Source organism: Caretta caretta, chromosome 1 (assembly GCF_965140235.1).
Source record: "Caretta caretta isolate rCarCar2 chromosome 1, rCarCar1.hap1, whole genome shotgun sequence".
In the NCBI taxonomy this organism is placed as follows: Eukaryota; Metazoa; Chordata; order Testudines; family Cheloniidae; genus Caretta; species Caretta caretta.
The window spans coordinates 288,055,730-288,072,039 of record NC_134206.1 but is presented as its reverse complement, the minus strand read 5'-3'; the positions used below and the strand labels follow the sequence as shown (position 1 = coordinate 288,072,039).

Genomic DNA, 16,310 nt, shown 5'->3' with positions numbered 1-16,310 from the left:
ATGTATCATTCTACAGAGCATTCTGAGGCTTGCGAAAAGGACTCTATACATCAGCAAATAATAAAATTCCTCGAGTTTGCCACCCCGAGAGGACAGGCACACTCTGCTGAACGGATAAATAAGCCCAGCTGTTTCAACTCTGCCTGACCTTACTTAACTTCACTATTCTGCAGAGTATGCAATTTACAGGGCTGCGGTTATATTAGATAGGTTAATTGGACACGTCATTCTCTGGGCTTGATTTTCTTTTAAGGGCACAAAATGCTTCAGTGCTTGTATAATTGTGTACTGTAAAAGTCAGCAGATCAGTCCAGAACGAACCTTTTTACTCTTTTAAATTGGCAAAGTTTTATAGAAAGCATTTTCCATGTCAATAAGAGAGAGCCTACATATTCAGCCTCTTGTTTCCACTGAACTGAATAGCATCATGTCTGAAACAAACGGACTATCTAGCTGTGCTTATGCACAAAGTCAGACTCTGAATGGATATGGCCTTTCCACAAGAGAAGCAGAGGCTTGACTCTGAGAGGGAGGCTGTGTTGCAGAAGCTGCAAAAGCTGCAACAAAATTATTGAAATCCTGGAACACGCTGACTTCTAGGAACTGGAATTACAAAGAAAGCCTGGCTGTGGGTGTAGCCAATGATGCTTATTGAGGCTGTTCTGTTTTCTCTCTATCTTGGTACGTATGTAGCCCCAGTTACTGTTGTATCTGAGTCTCTCACAACCAGTAATAGAATTCATGCTCACAGCCCTGTGAGTAGACAGGAAGAACTATTATTCTCATCGTACAGACGAGAAACTGAGACACAGAAGGACAAACTTGGCCAAGTTCACTCAGGAAGTCTCTGGCAGTGGAGGGGAACCAGGACTTCTGAGTCCCAGGTAAGCCTGGCACCTAAACTACTGGATCATCTTTCTTCCCATATAGACATATCTCTATTAGGATTGTGTGAGTCTTGCAGGGACTGGTTTATCACCTGCATTGTGCAGTTCAGTTTTCAGGAGATCGAAATGAGCCAACTGAAACACTCTGCTGGGGAAATCCAGGTCTGTGAGCCACTGTGATGCCTCTCTGCTTCAGCAAGAGTGAGCTTTGCTGGTGATTAGACTGTGTCAGCTCTCTGCCACACCAGTCTGTCACCTCACCAGCAAACACCTCAGCACTCTACCAGTCTTCACCTTGCCTAGCAGGTAATAATCAGTGAACTCTGGTCCCTGAGCTTTTCTGAGATGTCTCGCTGCAATTCACAGCACTTACGGCTGTACAGTCATAGAAGATATTAAGTCCCCTATTATTTTAAAGTGTTTGTGGATTTGCTCACCTTGGAGCTTCACGGCAGCGCTCAGTTTGGCTGTTTTCATGAACCCACAGTCCAGGTCAACTCCTCCTGTGTCTGACCAGGAGTTGGGAGGTTTGGGGGGAACCCGGGCCCGGCCTCTACTCCGGGTTCCAGCCCAGGGCCCTGTGGAATGCAGAGGTCTGGAGTGCCTCCTGGAACAGCTATGTGACAGCTACAACTCCCTGGGCTACTTCCCCATGGCCTCCTCCCAACACCTTCTTTATCCTCACCATAGGACCTTCTTCCTGGTGTCTGATAATGCTTGTACACCTCAGTCCTCCAACAGTATGCGTTCTCACTCTGAGCTCCTAGCGCCTCTTGCTCCCAGCTCCTTACACGCACACCACAAACTGAAGTGAGGTCCTTTTTAAACCCAGGTACCCCAATTAGCCTGCCTTAATTGATTCTAGCAGCTTCTTGATTGGCTGCAGGTGTTCTAATCAGCCTGTCTTAATTGTCTCCAGAAGGTTCCTGATTGTTCTGGAACCTTCCCTGTTACCTTACCCAGGGAAAACGGACCTACTTAACCTGGGGCTAATATATCTGCCTTCTATTACTCTCCTGTAGCCATCTGGCCTGACCCTGTCACACTGGCTAATTCTTAGCTTAGATTCCTGCATAGTCCAAGGCTCTGGTTTTCCTTGTCTCCTCAGGTGAAGGAGAACTTCAAGTTTTTCTGTGTGCCCTTAATATCTCTAAGTTTGCCTTTGTTTTCAGGGTTAAGTGGGTTCCCTGGGATTCTGTCTCCTTCAGGGGGTTTACTCCATTTTGATTAAAGTGTCCCTTAGTATGTCCCAGTGTGTTGCTTCCTGAGGCAATTTTGCAATATAACTGCTCTGTTCCTGTAAGCTGTGATACAAATGAGCAGCCCATTGAATTTGGCCACACCAGGTTTGAGGTGTTGGCCTCTTTCCTTTGTCTGGAGAACATCTGTTTATCAACTTGCCCTGACATACCTGGTTTACAAACCTTTTAGTGACAGACTTTTAACTGTAACATCAATGAGTAGCCCTAATTCCACATACAACACTGTAACGTAAATTTCACAGTGATATTTTTGACCAGTGTGGTGTTAGCTTTCATATGATCCCTCACAAGACCTAGTTTGTACAAAAGTCACTTCAGCAGTGTTTAGCGCAGGGGTAGGCAACCTATGGCACGTGTGCCAAAGGCGGCACACGAGCTGATTTTCACTGGCACTCACACTGCCCGGGTCCTGGCCACCAGTCCAGGGGGCTCTGCATTTTAATTTAATTTTAAATGAAGCTTCTTAAACATTTTAAAAACCTTATTTACTTTACATACAACGATAGTTTAGTTGTATATTATAGACTTCTAGAAAGAGACCTTCAAAAAACGTTAAAATGTATTACTGGCACGCGAAACCTTAAATTAGAGTGAATAAATGAAGACTCGGCACACCACTTCTGAAAGGTTGCTGATCCCTGGTCTAGGGTATGAATACAGTGGTGCCTAGGGTCACGCCAAGTCACACAAGTTTATGTGGAGGTTTTGAGTTTGATAGACTGTCTCAGAAGGGAAACATGCCTCCTTTCCCAAAGCAGGGATGATTTTCACAGGCTATGAAACCTGTGGTGAGAGGGGGACCCAGCCTGGGATAAGTTTTATGTTTATGCTTCTCAAAAGTGCTGGCAAAAAAATCTGAGGTTGAAATTTTGCCTTGATTCAGTGGGGCACTTGGATCCTTCGCTGGAGAGCAGAGAGAAGGGAAAAGAGAAAATTCCACCAGCCATTTCTGAGGCGAGATGAAAGGAGAGGTAACAGAGACCTAAGAGTCTCTTCACCTTTGGCAGGAGGTGATGGGGAGCAAGGAGCAAAGTGGCTGGAGCCGCTATATCATTCACTGAGGAAGGTGGGGGAAGAGAAGGGTAGTTCCCAAATTGCTGCTTTTTCCATAGGACCTGTGGGCCCAAATGCAGGAGGAAGAGTGGAGAGGCAGAAGCTCTCCTGCACACCCAGTGTTTGGGAACAGCAGCAGAAGCAAGAAACCCTGCCATAAAGGACACGTAAGTGTGTGTGTTAGGGGAGTTATCGGGGGCAGAATCAGTAGGGAGTGGAATTGCTTTAGGGCAGAGCTGATTTATTTAGAAGCCAGAAAAGGTGAGAAAAGGGGCACAATTGATTGGACTAGGAGCCGGTAGAATTAATGGGGGATTTATGTGATTTATTGGGGGGAGGATGAAAAGATGTCAGTGGAAATTAAATCTGTATGGATTTGGTGGTGTGGTAGCACACGTATTCTTCACCCAGGTTATGTAGGTATAGTCCTCAGACAGGTAGGTGTTGCGAAATATTTCGATACCTGCTCCTAACTCTTCCTCCAGGCCATATAAGGAGTGAGTGAGAAAGTTGTGCCCTGTGAAACAGAGGAGACACCTTGCCCCTGACAGCCCTTCAGGTCTAGCCCAGACACACTGGAGTGGCCTGGTGCCTGACAGCACCTGGAGAGGTATGAGGGCAAGGAAAATCATATTTGGAAAGGATACTTTGATATCAGTGTATGTAAGAAAGCCATGAGGAGGGGGACATGGTCCTCTTCCCTTTTAGTTGCTATGTGTATTGGCTGCTGTCCTTACTTCCAGAATACAGCTACTGTGGCTTGAATGTTACCTCTGCCCCTGACTGAAACTGCCCCTGCTGGGTGGCTGCTGCTTCCTGTCCCTGCTTCTGCATCTCCTCTCAATTTTAATTGTAAGCATGGAGGGGAGCTGGAATGATTCAATGGGAAAGGGTTCGCTAGGGCCCCCTCCATACTGTTGGGGTGCAAGCTCCTCAGACTTCGTAAGGGGTGTATTTTGAGTCTCTTAATCAATTTTTGTAAAAAATATATATTGTGTTCAAAAATAGCCACCCAGCTGGGGGTGTAGGGCCGATCCTGTGGATCCGTGACAACATCTCAAATGATCTGCTTATTCTTTGAAATATACAGCATATAGTTGCCCTTCTTTTTTCACTGAAAATATCTGTAGTTATGCAACTTACCATGAAATTTGCTAGATCTTTTAAAAATCCCTACACCATATTAATATAATCTGAGAAGTGAATCCAACAGGCTGACTCTCTTTGTATGATTTAATTATACATTTATCCAAATGATATATCACCAGTTTTTGTGCTGACCAATCTGTTTAAATCCAACTGCAGTTTCTGTGTTTCTCACAGTCTTCTATAGCTTTTACTAACAAACAACTCAGGGCTTGTCTACATGGCAAGTTACTGCATGGCAAGCCAGGGCATGAATCTACAGCACCCCAGCTTGTCATGCAGTAATGTCCCATGTGGACCCTGTGACAGCACAGGGGGTGGTCCCAGAGTGTGACTGGGCTTCCTGCTACTTGCAAAGTGTGCGAGGCTGCTCTCCTGGGCGTTCAGTCCGCTGTAGCAGAGTCCACACGGGGGTGTTACTGCACAGCAAACTGGTGCTCCATAGATTGATGGGTACCCTGGCTGGCTGGAAAGTAATTCACCGTGTAGAGGAGTCCTGTTGTTTGTCACCAACAAACTTCTTATCGCTTGGTCTGCTTTCAGTCTAGAACAAGGCATTTGTGCTTAACCTACAGCTACGGATTTTCCTCAGTAACCTCCTATAAAGAACTTTATTTAAAAATAAAGGGTTTGAAAATCTATTTGACTATGTAGCGTGTGCAAAGTCAAACACACACAGACACTTTTGCAGGATCAAGTCTAAAAAGACCGACCAAGGGTGAGGAAAGGGACGCAACATACAAGCACAATGAATTAGATGATTGGCTCATGTCTTGTTTGCTCTCTAGCATTTAAAAGTGTGTTATTAGAATGTTCTCAGTTGCTCCTTAATGCAGCTGTTGTTAGCTGTTGTTTTTCAGAGGCATAGTGGTAGGATTGGGCTTCGAAGATGGATTTGAGTGTGAAGAGAGAGGCAGAATGAATTGTTACAGTATCCTACTATTTCAGCTACATATATCTAATCTATTTTTATTGTAATTTGGATTATAGTTTCCAGGTATCCAAAATGACAAACATAATGACAGCTACACTTTAAAAATACATCAGTGCATCCATATTAGTATCCCCAACATGACATTAAAATCATGGCAGGATGTGCTATTAAAATTCATAGGGAAGCATAAAAGATAAAGGGTGAGTTCTAAAGTTCTGTATAAGCCTACAAAGTGGGGTAGAGTCGCTTTCCCTAATTTGAGTTGTTGTGATGTATCACAATTAAGAGATGTGACTAACTGGGTTAACAATCACCCCTCCAAACACTTGAACAAGACTGGAGCCCAGCTATAGCTATTTATAGTATTTGTTGGGCTAAAAAGACCGAGATACAGGATCTTTATATTATTTACATTATTCTATTTTCCAAATTTACAAGTCAAACATTTTATTGTGAAATCTGGAATCAAGATGACTCTATCCAGACCTTTAACCACATTGGAGGAGTTGACCCTGGAACAAAAGGTTCAATTTCTAAGATGTATAGGATTCTGATTGAAAACAGATGTTGATAAGAAAACAACCCAGATGAAAAGAGAAGAGAGGGATTTGAACAAAGAAGTTGATCTGGATGAGTGGGTTTCTATATGAGAAAGGGGATATTTATCTTCAGTCTGTGTAGATAAAAACAAGAATAAGTTATTGCATAGATGGCATTTGACTCCAGTTAAGTCCCATCCTATTTTTGCTACTAGGGGGCACTCTGTTGGAAGGGTTGCAGGGAAAGGAGAACATATTTTCATGTATGGTGGTTATGTCCAGGAATTAGACAATTTTGGGAGGAAATTATTAGAGATTCATCTTATAACAAAATGCCAGCTTCCCACAGATCTCCTAAACTTCCCACTTAATGCTCCAGTGAAGGATCTAGATTTTAAACAGAACAACAAATTAATTTACTTTTTTATTGTTAGCAGCAAGACTTTGTATTGAGCATTATTAGAAAAATCTGTTTTTTCCTCTTATGGAATTGTGGTATAGTCAAATATGGACTGTCCTTGTAAAGTAAAAACTTTCACACCAAGTATGTACACAAGAGAAGCGCCAAAAAGAGGATAGGTATTTAGAAAGTTTGTCACCCAACAAAAAACAAATTAGGTTACATTTTATTGCAACTTTGCCTTAATAAAAAGTTCCGCTCCCCCCCCCCCCCGTACGCCCCCCTCCGCCCCCATCCTATTACTACTACTACTAACCCATTCGTTCAGAATCAGGGATCTAGATGTTGGAAGAAAAAATATAGGCTTCCATTACCTCAGATGCAAGCTAGATGGTGCTAAAGCATACTAATATGATGATGTTCAACTAACAGCTGTTTGAAATGACAATCTTGATGATCAGAAGGACCTGGAATAAAGGAGACTCTGGAGTTAAGATTTGGTTTTTTGTTTGTTTTTTGTATGGCTTTGCATATAATTTTCGACCTGACTGAATAACAGTAGGTCCTGGTTCCCTAATCCAACCAGCACAGGCCCTGCTCTTTGGGGGGCCTCGTGCTTCAGGTGGTCACAGGATCCAGGGGTCCTTGGGAGTTAGGGGGGGACCTGGCGCCAGCCTGCTCTGCTCTGCCCCGCTGGCTCTTGGCGTCACCCTGGGGAGGGGGCAGAAGCCGGAAAGGGGCGAGGGTGGGGGCTTGAGGGAAGGGGTGGAATGGGAGTGGAGCAGGGCGGGCTGGGGCCAGGTCACTTGCTGCTGCTGGGACCAGGCCCTCCACTAACTCCCCAGGCCCCGCTGGACCCCACGTCCCCCTGAAGCACTGAGCCCATGGCAGTTGCCCCAGTGTGTCATATGGACGGGACAGCTCTGAAAATATAAGCCCAAACGCTGGTGGAGCCGGGCCCATGTTCCTGAATATTGGTGGAGCACAGGCACCAGGGGCCCATGTAACAAGCCGCCTATGCCATTGAGGGAATGAGACAACTAACTTCAGTAAAATCATGCATGCACTTAAGTCTGCAAGTTCAGGGCCTTTGTCTGAACTCAGGCAACTCTCATTATCGGTCAGCATAGAGCAGGTACTCAGATTTTCCCTTTGGCTCCCATAGTGAAACGTAGCCCAGTGGAGTGGGCCCTGGACTGTGAATCAGGGCTTGTCTTCACTACTGTGCTACACCGGTGCAACTGCATCAGTGCACTTGTGCTGAGGTAGTGCATCTGGTGAAGACACACTAGGTCAACAGGAGAGCGTTCTCCCGTCAACATAATGACTCACCTCAAATAACTTTACATTTATAAGTTGCACTTTCATGATAGAGATCGCACTACAGTATTTGTATGAGGTGAACTGAAAAATAAGATTTCTTTTGTTGATCTTTTTATACAGTGCAAATATTTGTCATAAATAATAATATAAAGTGAGCACTGTACACTTTGTATTCTGTGTTGTAACGGAAATCAATATATTTGAAAATGTAAAAAAACACCCAAAAGTATTTATAATAAATGGTGTTCTATTATTTAACAGTGCAATTAAAACGGTGATGAATTGTGATTAATTTTTTTAATAGTTTGATAGCCCTGGAGCTAAATATTATTAAATATACATAAAGGGTTTAAAAATAACATTGTGGAAAGCTCTGTACATACAAAGTATTTAAATATGCCTAAAGGTTAATGGTTTAACTGACAGAGTCCTATATTTATGTACAAGTCTGTTTTGTGGAGCTCTTACTGTCCTGCTGTTGCACATAGAATCATAGAATATCAGGGTTGGAAGGGACCTCAGGAGGTCATCTAGTCCAACCTCCTGCTCAAAGCAGGACCAATCCCCAACTAAATCATCCCAGCCAGGGCTTTGTCAAGCCTGATCTTAAAAACTTCCAAGAAGGAGATTCCACCATCTCCCTAGGTAACCCATTCCAATGCTTCACCACCCTCCTAGTGAAAAAGTTTTTCCTAATATCCAACCTAAACCTCCCCCACTGCAACTTGAGACCATTACTCCTCGTTCTGTCATCTGCTACTACTGAGAACAGTCTAGATCCATCCTCTTTGGAACCCACTTTCAGGTAGTTGAAAGCAGCTATCAAATTCCCCCTTGTTCTTCTCTTCTGCAGATTAAACAATCCCAGTTCCCTCAGCCTCTCCTCATAAGTCATATGTTCCAGTCCCCTAATCATTTTTGTTGCCCTCCACTGGACGCTTTCCAATTCTTTTACATCCTCCTTGTAATGTGGGGCCCAAAACTGGACACAGTACTCCAGATGAGGCCTCACCGATGTCAAATAGAGGGGAATGATCACGTCCCTCGATTTGCTGGCAATGCCCCTACTTACACATCCCAAAATGCCATTGGCCTTCTTGGCAACAAGGGCACACTGTTGACTCTCATCCAGCTTCTTGTCCACTGTAACCCCTAGGTCCTTTTCTGCAGAACTGCTGCCTAGCCATTCGGTCCCTACTCTGTAGCGGTACATGGGATTCTTCCATCCTAAGTGCAGGACTCTGCACTTGTCCTTGCTGAACCTCATCAGATTTCTTTTGGCCCAATCCTCTAATTTGTCTAGGTCTCTCTGTATCCTATCCCTACCCTCCAGCATATCTACCTCTCCTCCCAGTTTAGTGTATCTGCAAACTTGCTGAGGGTAAAGTCCACGCCATCCTCCAGATCATTAATGAAGCTATTGAACAAAACCGGCCCCAGGACCGACCCTTGGGGCATGCTGTTTGATACCGGCTGCCAATTAGACATGGAGCCATTGATCACTAACTAACCTTTGAGCCCAACAATCTAGCCAGCTTTCTATCCACCTTATAATCCATTCATCCAGCCCATACTACTTTAACTTGCTGGCAAGAATACTGTGGGAGACCGTGTCAAAAGCTTTGCTAAAGTCAAGGAATAACATGTCCACTGCTTTCCACTCATCCACAGAGCCAGTTATCTCATCATAGAAGGCAACTAGATTAGTCAGACATGACTTGCCCTTGGTGAATCCACGCTGACTGTTCCTGATCACTTTCCTCTCCTCTAAGTGCTTCAGAATTGATTCCTTGAGGACCTGCTCCATGACTTTTCCAGGGCCTGAGGTGAGGCTGACTAGCCTGTAGTTCCCCGGATCCTCCTCCTCCCCTTTTTTAAAGATGGGCACTACATTAGCCTTTTTCCAGTCATCTGGGACCTCCCCCGATCGCCATGAGTTTTCAAAGATAATGGCCAATGGCTCTGCAATCACATCTGCCAACTCCTTTAGCACTCTCGGATGTAGTGCGTCCGGCACCATGGACTTGTGCTTGTCCAGCTTTTCTAAATAGTCCCGAACCACCACTTTCTCCACAGAGGGCTGGTCTCCTCCCCATGCTGTGTTGCCCAGTGCAGTTGTCTGGGAGCTAACCTTGTTTGTGAAGACAGATCATGAGGACGCACATGAAGATTGCATCTCTAGTTGTCTGAGACACTCTGCTCCATCTTATACACTCTCCATAACATCCTGTACAGTTCAGCCTGAACTGAAAGAAAAACATTTCTCTTCACCAAATCTATCCGAAAACTAGACTTCAATGTAGTGACACCGACTTGCACTGGCTTTTGGCTCTAGTCTAGTCTAAACCTTTGGAGGTACAAGAGCTGCTCCCTCTTGCAATCTGTGAATGTGACTGACAAGCATAGCTGAAAATGGTTACAATTGACAGAGGTGGGAGCTACTGCTATGCACGCTACTCTTAAAGGCATATACACTCAAATGTATTTTCAGATGAACACTGAAAGCAGTTATGCAGGCATGAAAAGTACATTTGGGTTGGTAATTCCATGGAGAGCATAACATTCCATTAAGATAAAGGTTGTACTGTTAACGCAACAGTCCGAAAATTGAAAAGTTAGGGGTGTGCATACAATTTTAATTCTGCCCATTTGCTCGTATTACGATAGTTATTAACTGCACAGTCGCATACAATTTCTCACATAATACAGTTCAATATACAGATTATATGCCATGTGTAACATCTTGTAATATTTTTGTTTCTTGTCTACTTGCACACATTACCTACCATGGTAATCCAGCATATCTTCACAGACGTAAATCTTCACAATAAGTTCTCTTCTCTTGAAGGGATATACTTTATTAACTCTTTGTCAGCACTCACGCACTATGCATTTTCTTTCAACCAGCAGCAGAGCCAGCCTGAGGTACAATTCAGGGAAGGAAAGTAGTTAACTATGAAATTAAATTAGCTGTGCATGTACATTGGGCCTGATCCTACACAAAAAGAAGTTACTGGGAGTTTTGCCACTGACCTGAATGCGAGAGGAATGCAAGCCATGCAGTACAGCCTTTCTTAGGGGCACTTCAGGGGATGTTGTGGCATTATCTGATTCAACTATGACCATGTAAATCATTGTTGCTACCACTGTTATATAATTACAACAAATCTTGTACAAAGGTTCTCAAGTAAGGTGTCTATGGAAAGGTTATGATTTGCTGAATATGATTATGCTATCTGTATGCATGTATCATTTTTGTATTTAAAGTTATGAGTATTGGCTCTATACCTGGATTTCAAATGTTTGCTCCTCGGGCAATGCCCAACAGGTATTTAGCCTGCACATTTTGGAGGGACTATTCCAATTAAGTGGCACATCAAGGAACACAACTCACAATGGACCATGGAAGACGCCTATCTACACTGAATGGAATTTCCTGCCATGACTAAGCAAAGTCATGCATGGACATGTGACTCCAAACTCCATCCTCTACCTGTAATTTTCCACTAGCTGTACTAAGGGCTTTGTTTGAAACAATCGGATTCCCTCCACATGGCAGAAGCTATAAAAGGTGCTGGCTGGAAACACCTCAATTTTGTCTTCTTCCTGCTCAACCCCTGGACTATGAATGTATACTAATGGGAGCATTCTAACCAAGGGACTGAGGACCTTCCAATGATTTGGAAGCAACCAGAGACTTGACTTAAGCCAGCAGTTTATTCCATCACTGCTACAAGCCTGATCCAAGAACTTTGCAATTACTGCATGTATTTGATTCCTTTAACCAATTTTAACTCTCACTTTTCTCTCTTCCTTTTTATAAATAAACTTTTAGAGTTTAGATACCAAAGGATTGGCAACAGCATGATTATTGGGTAAGACCTGAGTTCTATATTGACCCGGGTGTGTGGTTGATCCTTTGGGATCAGAAGAACCTTTCATTTGATGAAATTGGTTGTAAAGAACCACTCATCTTAAAGTCTAGTGTTTTGGGTGGTGGTTCAAGGACTGGAATGCCTAAGGAAACTGCTGTTCTGACTTCTTGTTAGCCAGTGTGGTGAAACAGAAGTTTATTTTTGTTGTTGGATTCGTATATCTTAAGGGAGAATAACTGCCAGTTTTGGGATGTATCTGCCCTATTTCTCAGCAGTTTGTCCTTAATTTGGTATTCTCAGTTGTGACCCACAAAGGCACAGTTACAGATGTTTACAGCTTTCTTCATTGCCCTATCTCAGATCCCCTGAGATCTGCAGCAGCAGGGTCACACCTTCCTATGGACCTCATACAGACTGAGAAAGGACTGGTTGAGGAGAGAGGGTTTGGGTAGTGTGAAGGAATAGGGACACCATTCCTCTGGGGTCGGAGTCCTGCAGCTGGCTGATTAGCCCCACCTGCTGCATCTGAGAAAACCGCTGGAACTTAATTAGCTGACGCTTATAAAAGAAGGCAGCAGGAAATGGAGGGTGGAGATGGCAACTTTGTCCAGAAAGCTGAGGAGTCAAGAGCAGGGCCGGCTTTAGGGGCAGGCAAGCCACGTGACCGCTTGGGTGCTGGGCTCCGGGGTGCTATTTTTGTTGTTAGGGAGAAAAGGGAAAATAGAGTGTTTGAAGTGTAATGTTTCAGTTATTCTGTATGTGGATTCATTTTTCTCTAACTTCCGAGAACGTCCTGGACCTTTGTAGAATCTTGTGGAACCTTTCAGACTTTCTGAGCACTATATTTTCCTCCATTTTCCTCGAACCTTCTAGAGCGTTGTCAGCCATCCCTTGTGGGTATATGAAGGGCAGGGTATCACCAGTCAGTCATTGAGATATAAGAATGAACTGAAGTGAAATGAGAGCCCAGCTGCTGCAATATTGCGAAGGTGTGTATATATATATTGTGCGATATTCAAAAGTTTAACAAATGGTTGGGGGGGAAGATGCTTCTAGCCTGGGGTGCCATTTGGTCTAGGGCTGGCCCTGGCCAGAAGCCATGCTCCCAATGGACTGCTACTGGAGCTACTGCTGAGAAGAATTGCTCTAGAAGCCTAATGGACAGAAGGGAGACTGTGTGATGTCCTTTGATGCTGAGGCTCTGAGGTAAGAGCCAGGAAATTTTGGGTTGCTGAAGTTACTGTTGTGAGGGACAGACTTGGGGAAGGGACTTTTCAGCCGGCACAGGCTTTTGAGGGAAGAGTCTGCCAGGTTTTGATTTTTTTTTTAAAGAAGGCTTAAAATAAAACAACTAACCACACTGGAAACTGCTTCCCTGGATTTCTTGAGTGAGCTCAGGCAGATCTGCCTCAGAGAGTGAACTGTCTCAGCAAGAGCTAAACCTGGTCCAATGGGAGGAGTGTGCTATAAGACAGGCCCCAATCCTTTACAGGTGGGAAGAGACCTTGTCCTTCTCTTTCCTATAAACTGTTAGAGCATTGCAGGAGGGGAGAGTTCCCTCCTGAACCTTTGGATGGAAAAAATATATTTTCCATTGATGAGCCTCCCTGGCAGTCAGTTGGTATTTTAAACTCAATCCTCGCATGGAAAGGGACCAGAGATTTGCTTTTAAGAGAGCTGACAACTTCATAAATCCTTTGATGTCCAACACCAAGTTCATCAGAGCTTATTACTCATGTTACTAACAAAAATGTTAGTTTGTAATTCCATATTAATTAACTTACGTTTGGGTCTGGTCTCTAGATCCCAGCTAGAATGAAATCCAGCAAAGTTGCTTCCATCCCTCCCTTCCATTCTGGGTCTTATTGTTTTTGCTACACAGCGGCCAAAAAAAAGTGAGAATTTGGGAGTTGTGTAAATATCTCTTTTAATATAAACTTTTATTTAGAAAGTAAAAACACTTTACAAATCATTACCACATAAGTACCAAAAATGCAATCTTCCTAATTACTGATTTTGGACGTAATAATTCAGGAATCTGTTTGTCTCTTTCACATCAGATTTTGCATAAAATTTTTACCTTTTCCCTGGATGTAACCTAACAGTTTTTAGGCTGAGAAGTCGTGTTAGACTGAGCCCAAAACTCAGTGCCATCACCATCAGTTACACAAAAAAAGGGTGACTGTTAATTCTCCTGGAATCATGCTGGGGCCATCCATGTATTGGCAAAAGGGGCATGCATGAGACTAAAGGGTTCAGTGTGCTGTCCCATACTACTCTCCACTTCTGCCAATAAGAGAGAAATATTTGGACATTAAACTCTGATTCCACTATTGTGGCAGTGTGTTGTGTTGAGACCAGGCTGGCTGCTAGTGAGAGTAATATTTTAACTCTTTTGCAGTACAAATTTCCCATGGACTTACACAATTTTTTGGGTGTTTGTGAAGTTTATGCAAAAATATCAACATTTCTCAAAAACCTGTTCTGTAAACTGATGACAATTTCTGGCTATGCAGTAAAGGAATAAAAGTTGAGGGGGAAAATTCGTTTGGAAGAAGATGTGTTGTTTGCCTGAAATTTAATTCCCTGTGTTTGATTTGCCAGGGATCAGCTACATGTTGCCAGCAAATCAACAAGAAATATTATACCAGCTGAACCCACTACTAATTCAATTGCATACTGCAAATGCAAGACACTTTGGGCACAAAATCATCCTAGGTTTGCAACTGACCCAAGTTCAAGAATCTCATTTCATGCTCATGGAAGTTCCGGGAACATGGACAAAAAATTTTCATACAGATGTAAAGCTGGCAAACCTCCCTCATCACTGTTGGCCTCCTTTGTTTCATCCTCATGAACACATGTAAGATGACCATGTGCTGTATAAAGAGAAATTGAGGCTATAGGGATAAGAGCTGGTGGTTGTGAGTTCCAACTTGTTGCCTAAACTTGAACCTCAAAGTGAAGTTGCAGGATAGGGTTCACTGTCAACCTTTGCAAATCAACTGCAGGGTCTAGTTTCTGAACGGAACCATGTGAGACTCTTACAGGGCTACTCCATATGTTTGCTTTACCACAAATCCTATTGCTTTGTGTTACCACAATTAGGGTATTCATGGGTATTCATTCCCTGCCAGGAATGATAAGGATTTGCTCTACAAGGACTTTTCAGCCCAATGTTAGTTCTGTCTGGAACTGGGTTATGTATGTGTTGACAAAAACTAAACCTGATACTGTTGCCATGAAGGGTTTTTCTTTTGGGAATTTAAATTTTTTCCAATCTGGAAATTCAACACTTATCATGTTCCTGCCAAAAATCATGTTTGGTCCCCTGAAGCTGAATCTTGTCTGTATCTGCCCCGTCTTTATTAAATCTTAGTTTTTTCTCCATTACATTTGTCCTGCTACTCAATGACTCTGTAAACAATCACATAGATTCGCTGTATATGAACATCCATTCTCTAAATCCTGCTAGGAATAATTTAGTTTTGTTCACTTGGAATTCAAAACAAGGTTTTCTGTCTTATGAATTACATGCATGTCCTGCCAGGAATCGCATATGGTAAGTATATCTGGCTAAGATCCAAGCCATTCTGTATGTTTGTGCTGTCGAGAGGAGGCCATGTGGTCTAGCTCAAAGGGCTCAGGGGTCCCAAAGGATTCTGGGTACTAATCTACACTGAGATATTTTCACACTGAGCGACCTTAAGTGAACGTCTGACTTCCTTGTGCCGCAAGTCAACCCTGCTGGAAAACTGCGAGTGGGGTGATAGGGCCTGCTGGATATTGTGTGTGTGTGTGTTATGTATTTAACTAACAAAATGATTCATGGATATTTGCCCTGCTGTGAAGTCAATTCCATATGTACCCTACCAGAGACACTTACATTAGATTTATCTTGACAAGAGATCAATACTTTGTTGCTCAAAATCATATACTGTACTGGTATTCTATTAGAAAATCAACCCCCACTCGCATGTCTGCCCTTCAGACATTTGGATTCCATATTATTTGTCTTTTCTCCTTTTAGGATTCCTGGGAGCACAATGTAACTATTATTTTTCTACTCTGAAATTCAACACTTAATAATACTAAAGAATAGTATTTTATTATTATTGAAACATGATGTTTTAATAGTAATCTGGTTTAACAATTGCTTTAAAAATTCAAAGAGCTTTAACAAACCTTTCTGTGGGATGATGTAGTTAAAGATGGCTTAACTGAACGTGATTTGCCCAAGGTAACCGCTCCGTGGTAGAGCTGGGAATAAAACCATTAGCCCTGCCTGTCATTTGCTGTAGCCACTATATAATATTACCTCAGTGATTTAATTTTTACCACTAATCATATACCTTTTTCTTAGCCCTAGAGTTTGTCCTATCTGAAGTTTAACAATTCTTTTTTTTCCCCTTTCTGAAATTGTGTTATATTACTGGGTTCTTGTCTGAAATGTGTAATCCTCTAGCATTTTCAGCCAGCAACCATACCTAATTGTCCTGGGAGGAATTAATTTTATGTCCCTGCTAAAATGTCTACACATACTGGTAGGGATGAAATGTATAGGGTTGGCCGGCCAGGATTGAAGATGTGGTAATAGTCTGGTAATGTTATTGTATGACTGAAGGACTTATTCTGCTGGGAAAATTTGATATATTGATCCCTATTGGAACTACATTTTTTCCCTTTTTTATTCTATATTTCAGGCATAAAAGATTAAATTTTTATTAGCACAGTTTAGATTAATGAGGTTGGGCTCGGAGGTAAAACAAAAATGTATTGCCAATATGACTTGTAGTCACTTACTGTTCTTAGTTGAATGTATGGAATTTGCTGACAGGAGTTCCTAGTTACCAGAGTTCTGAGGGTTGCAAATGCTTGAATAACTTAGAGA

The 16,310-nt window shown here is 42.8% G+C and overlaps 1 long non-coding RNA gene across 2 annotated transcripts in view; it reads left to right on the top strand.

The window, feature by feature from the left end:
- Positions 1 to 329: 329 nt before the first annotated feature.
- The window catches only part of LOC125630202 (uncharacterized), a 77,636-nt gene continuing 61,655 nt past the window's right edge, over positions 330 to 16,310 (top strand). For both annotated transcript variants that reach the window (XR_012666778.1, XR_007354587.2), the window contains exons 1-2: positions 330 to 884; positions 3,262 to 3,369. This is a non-coding gene — a long non-coding RNA (uncharacterized LOC125630202). The remainder of the gene's footprint in view (positions 885 to 3,261; positions 3,370 to 16,310) is intronic.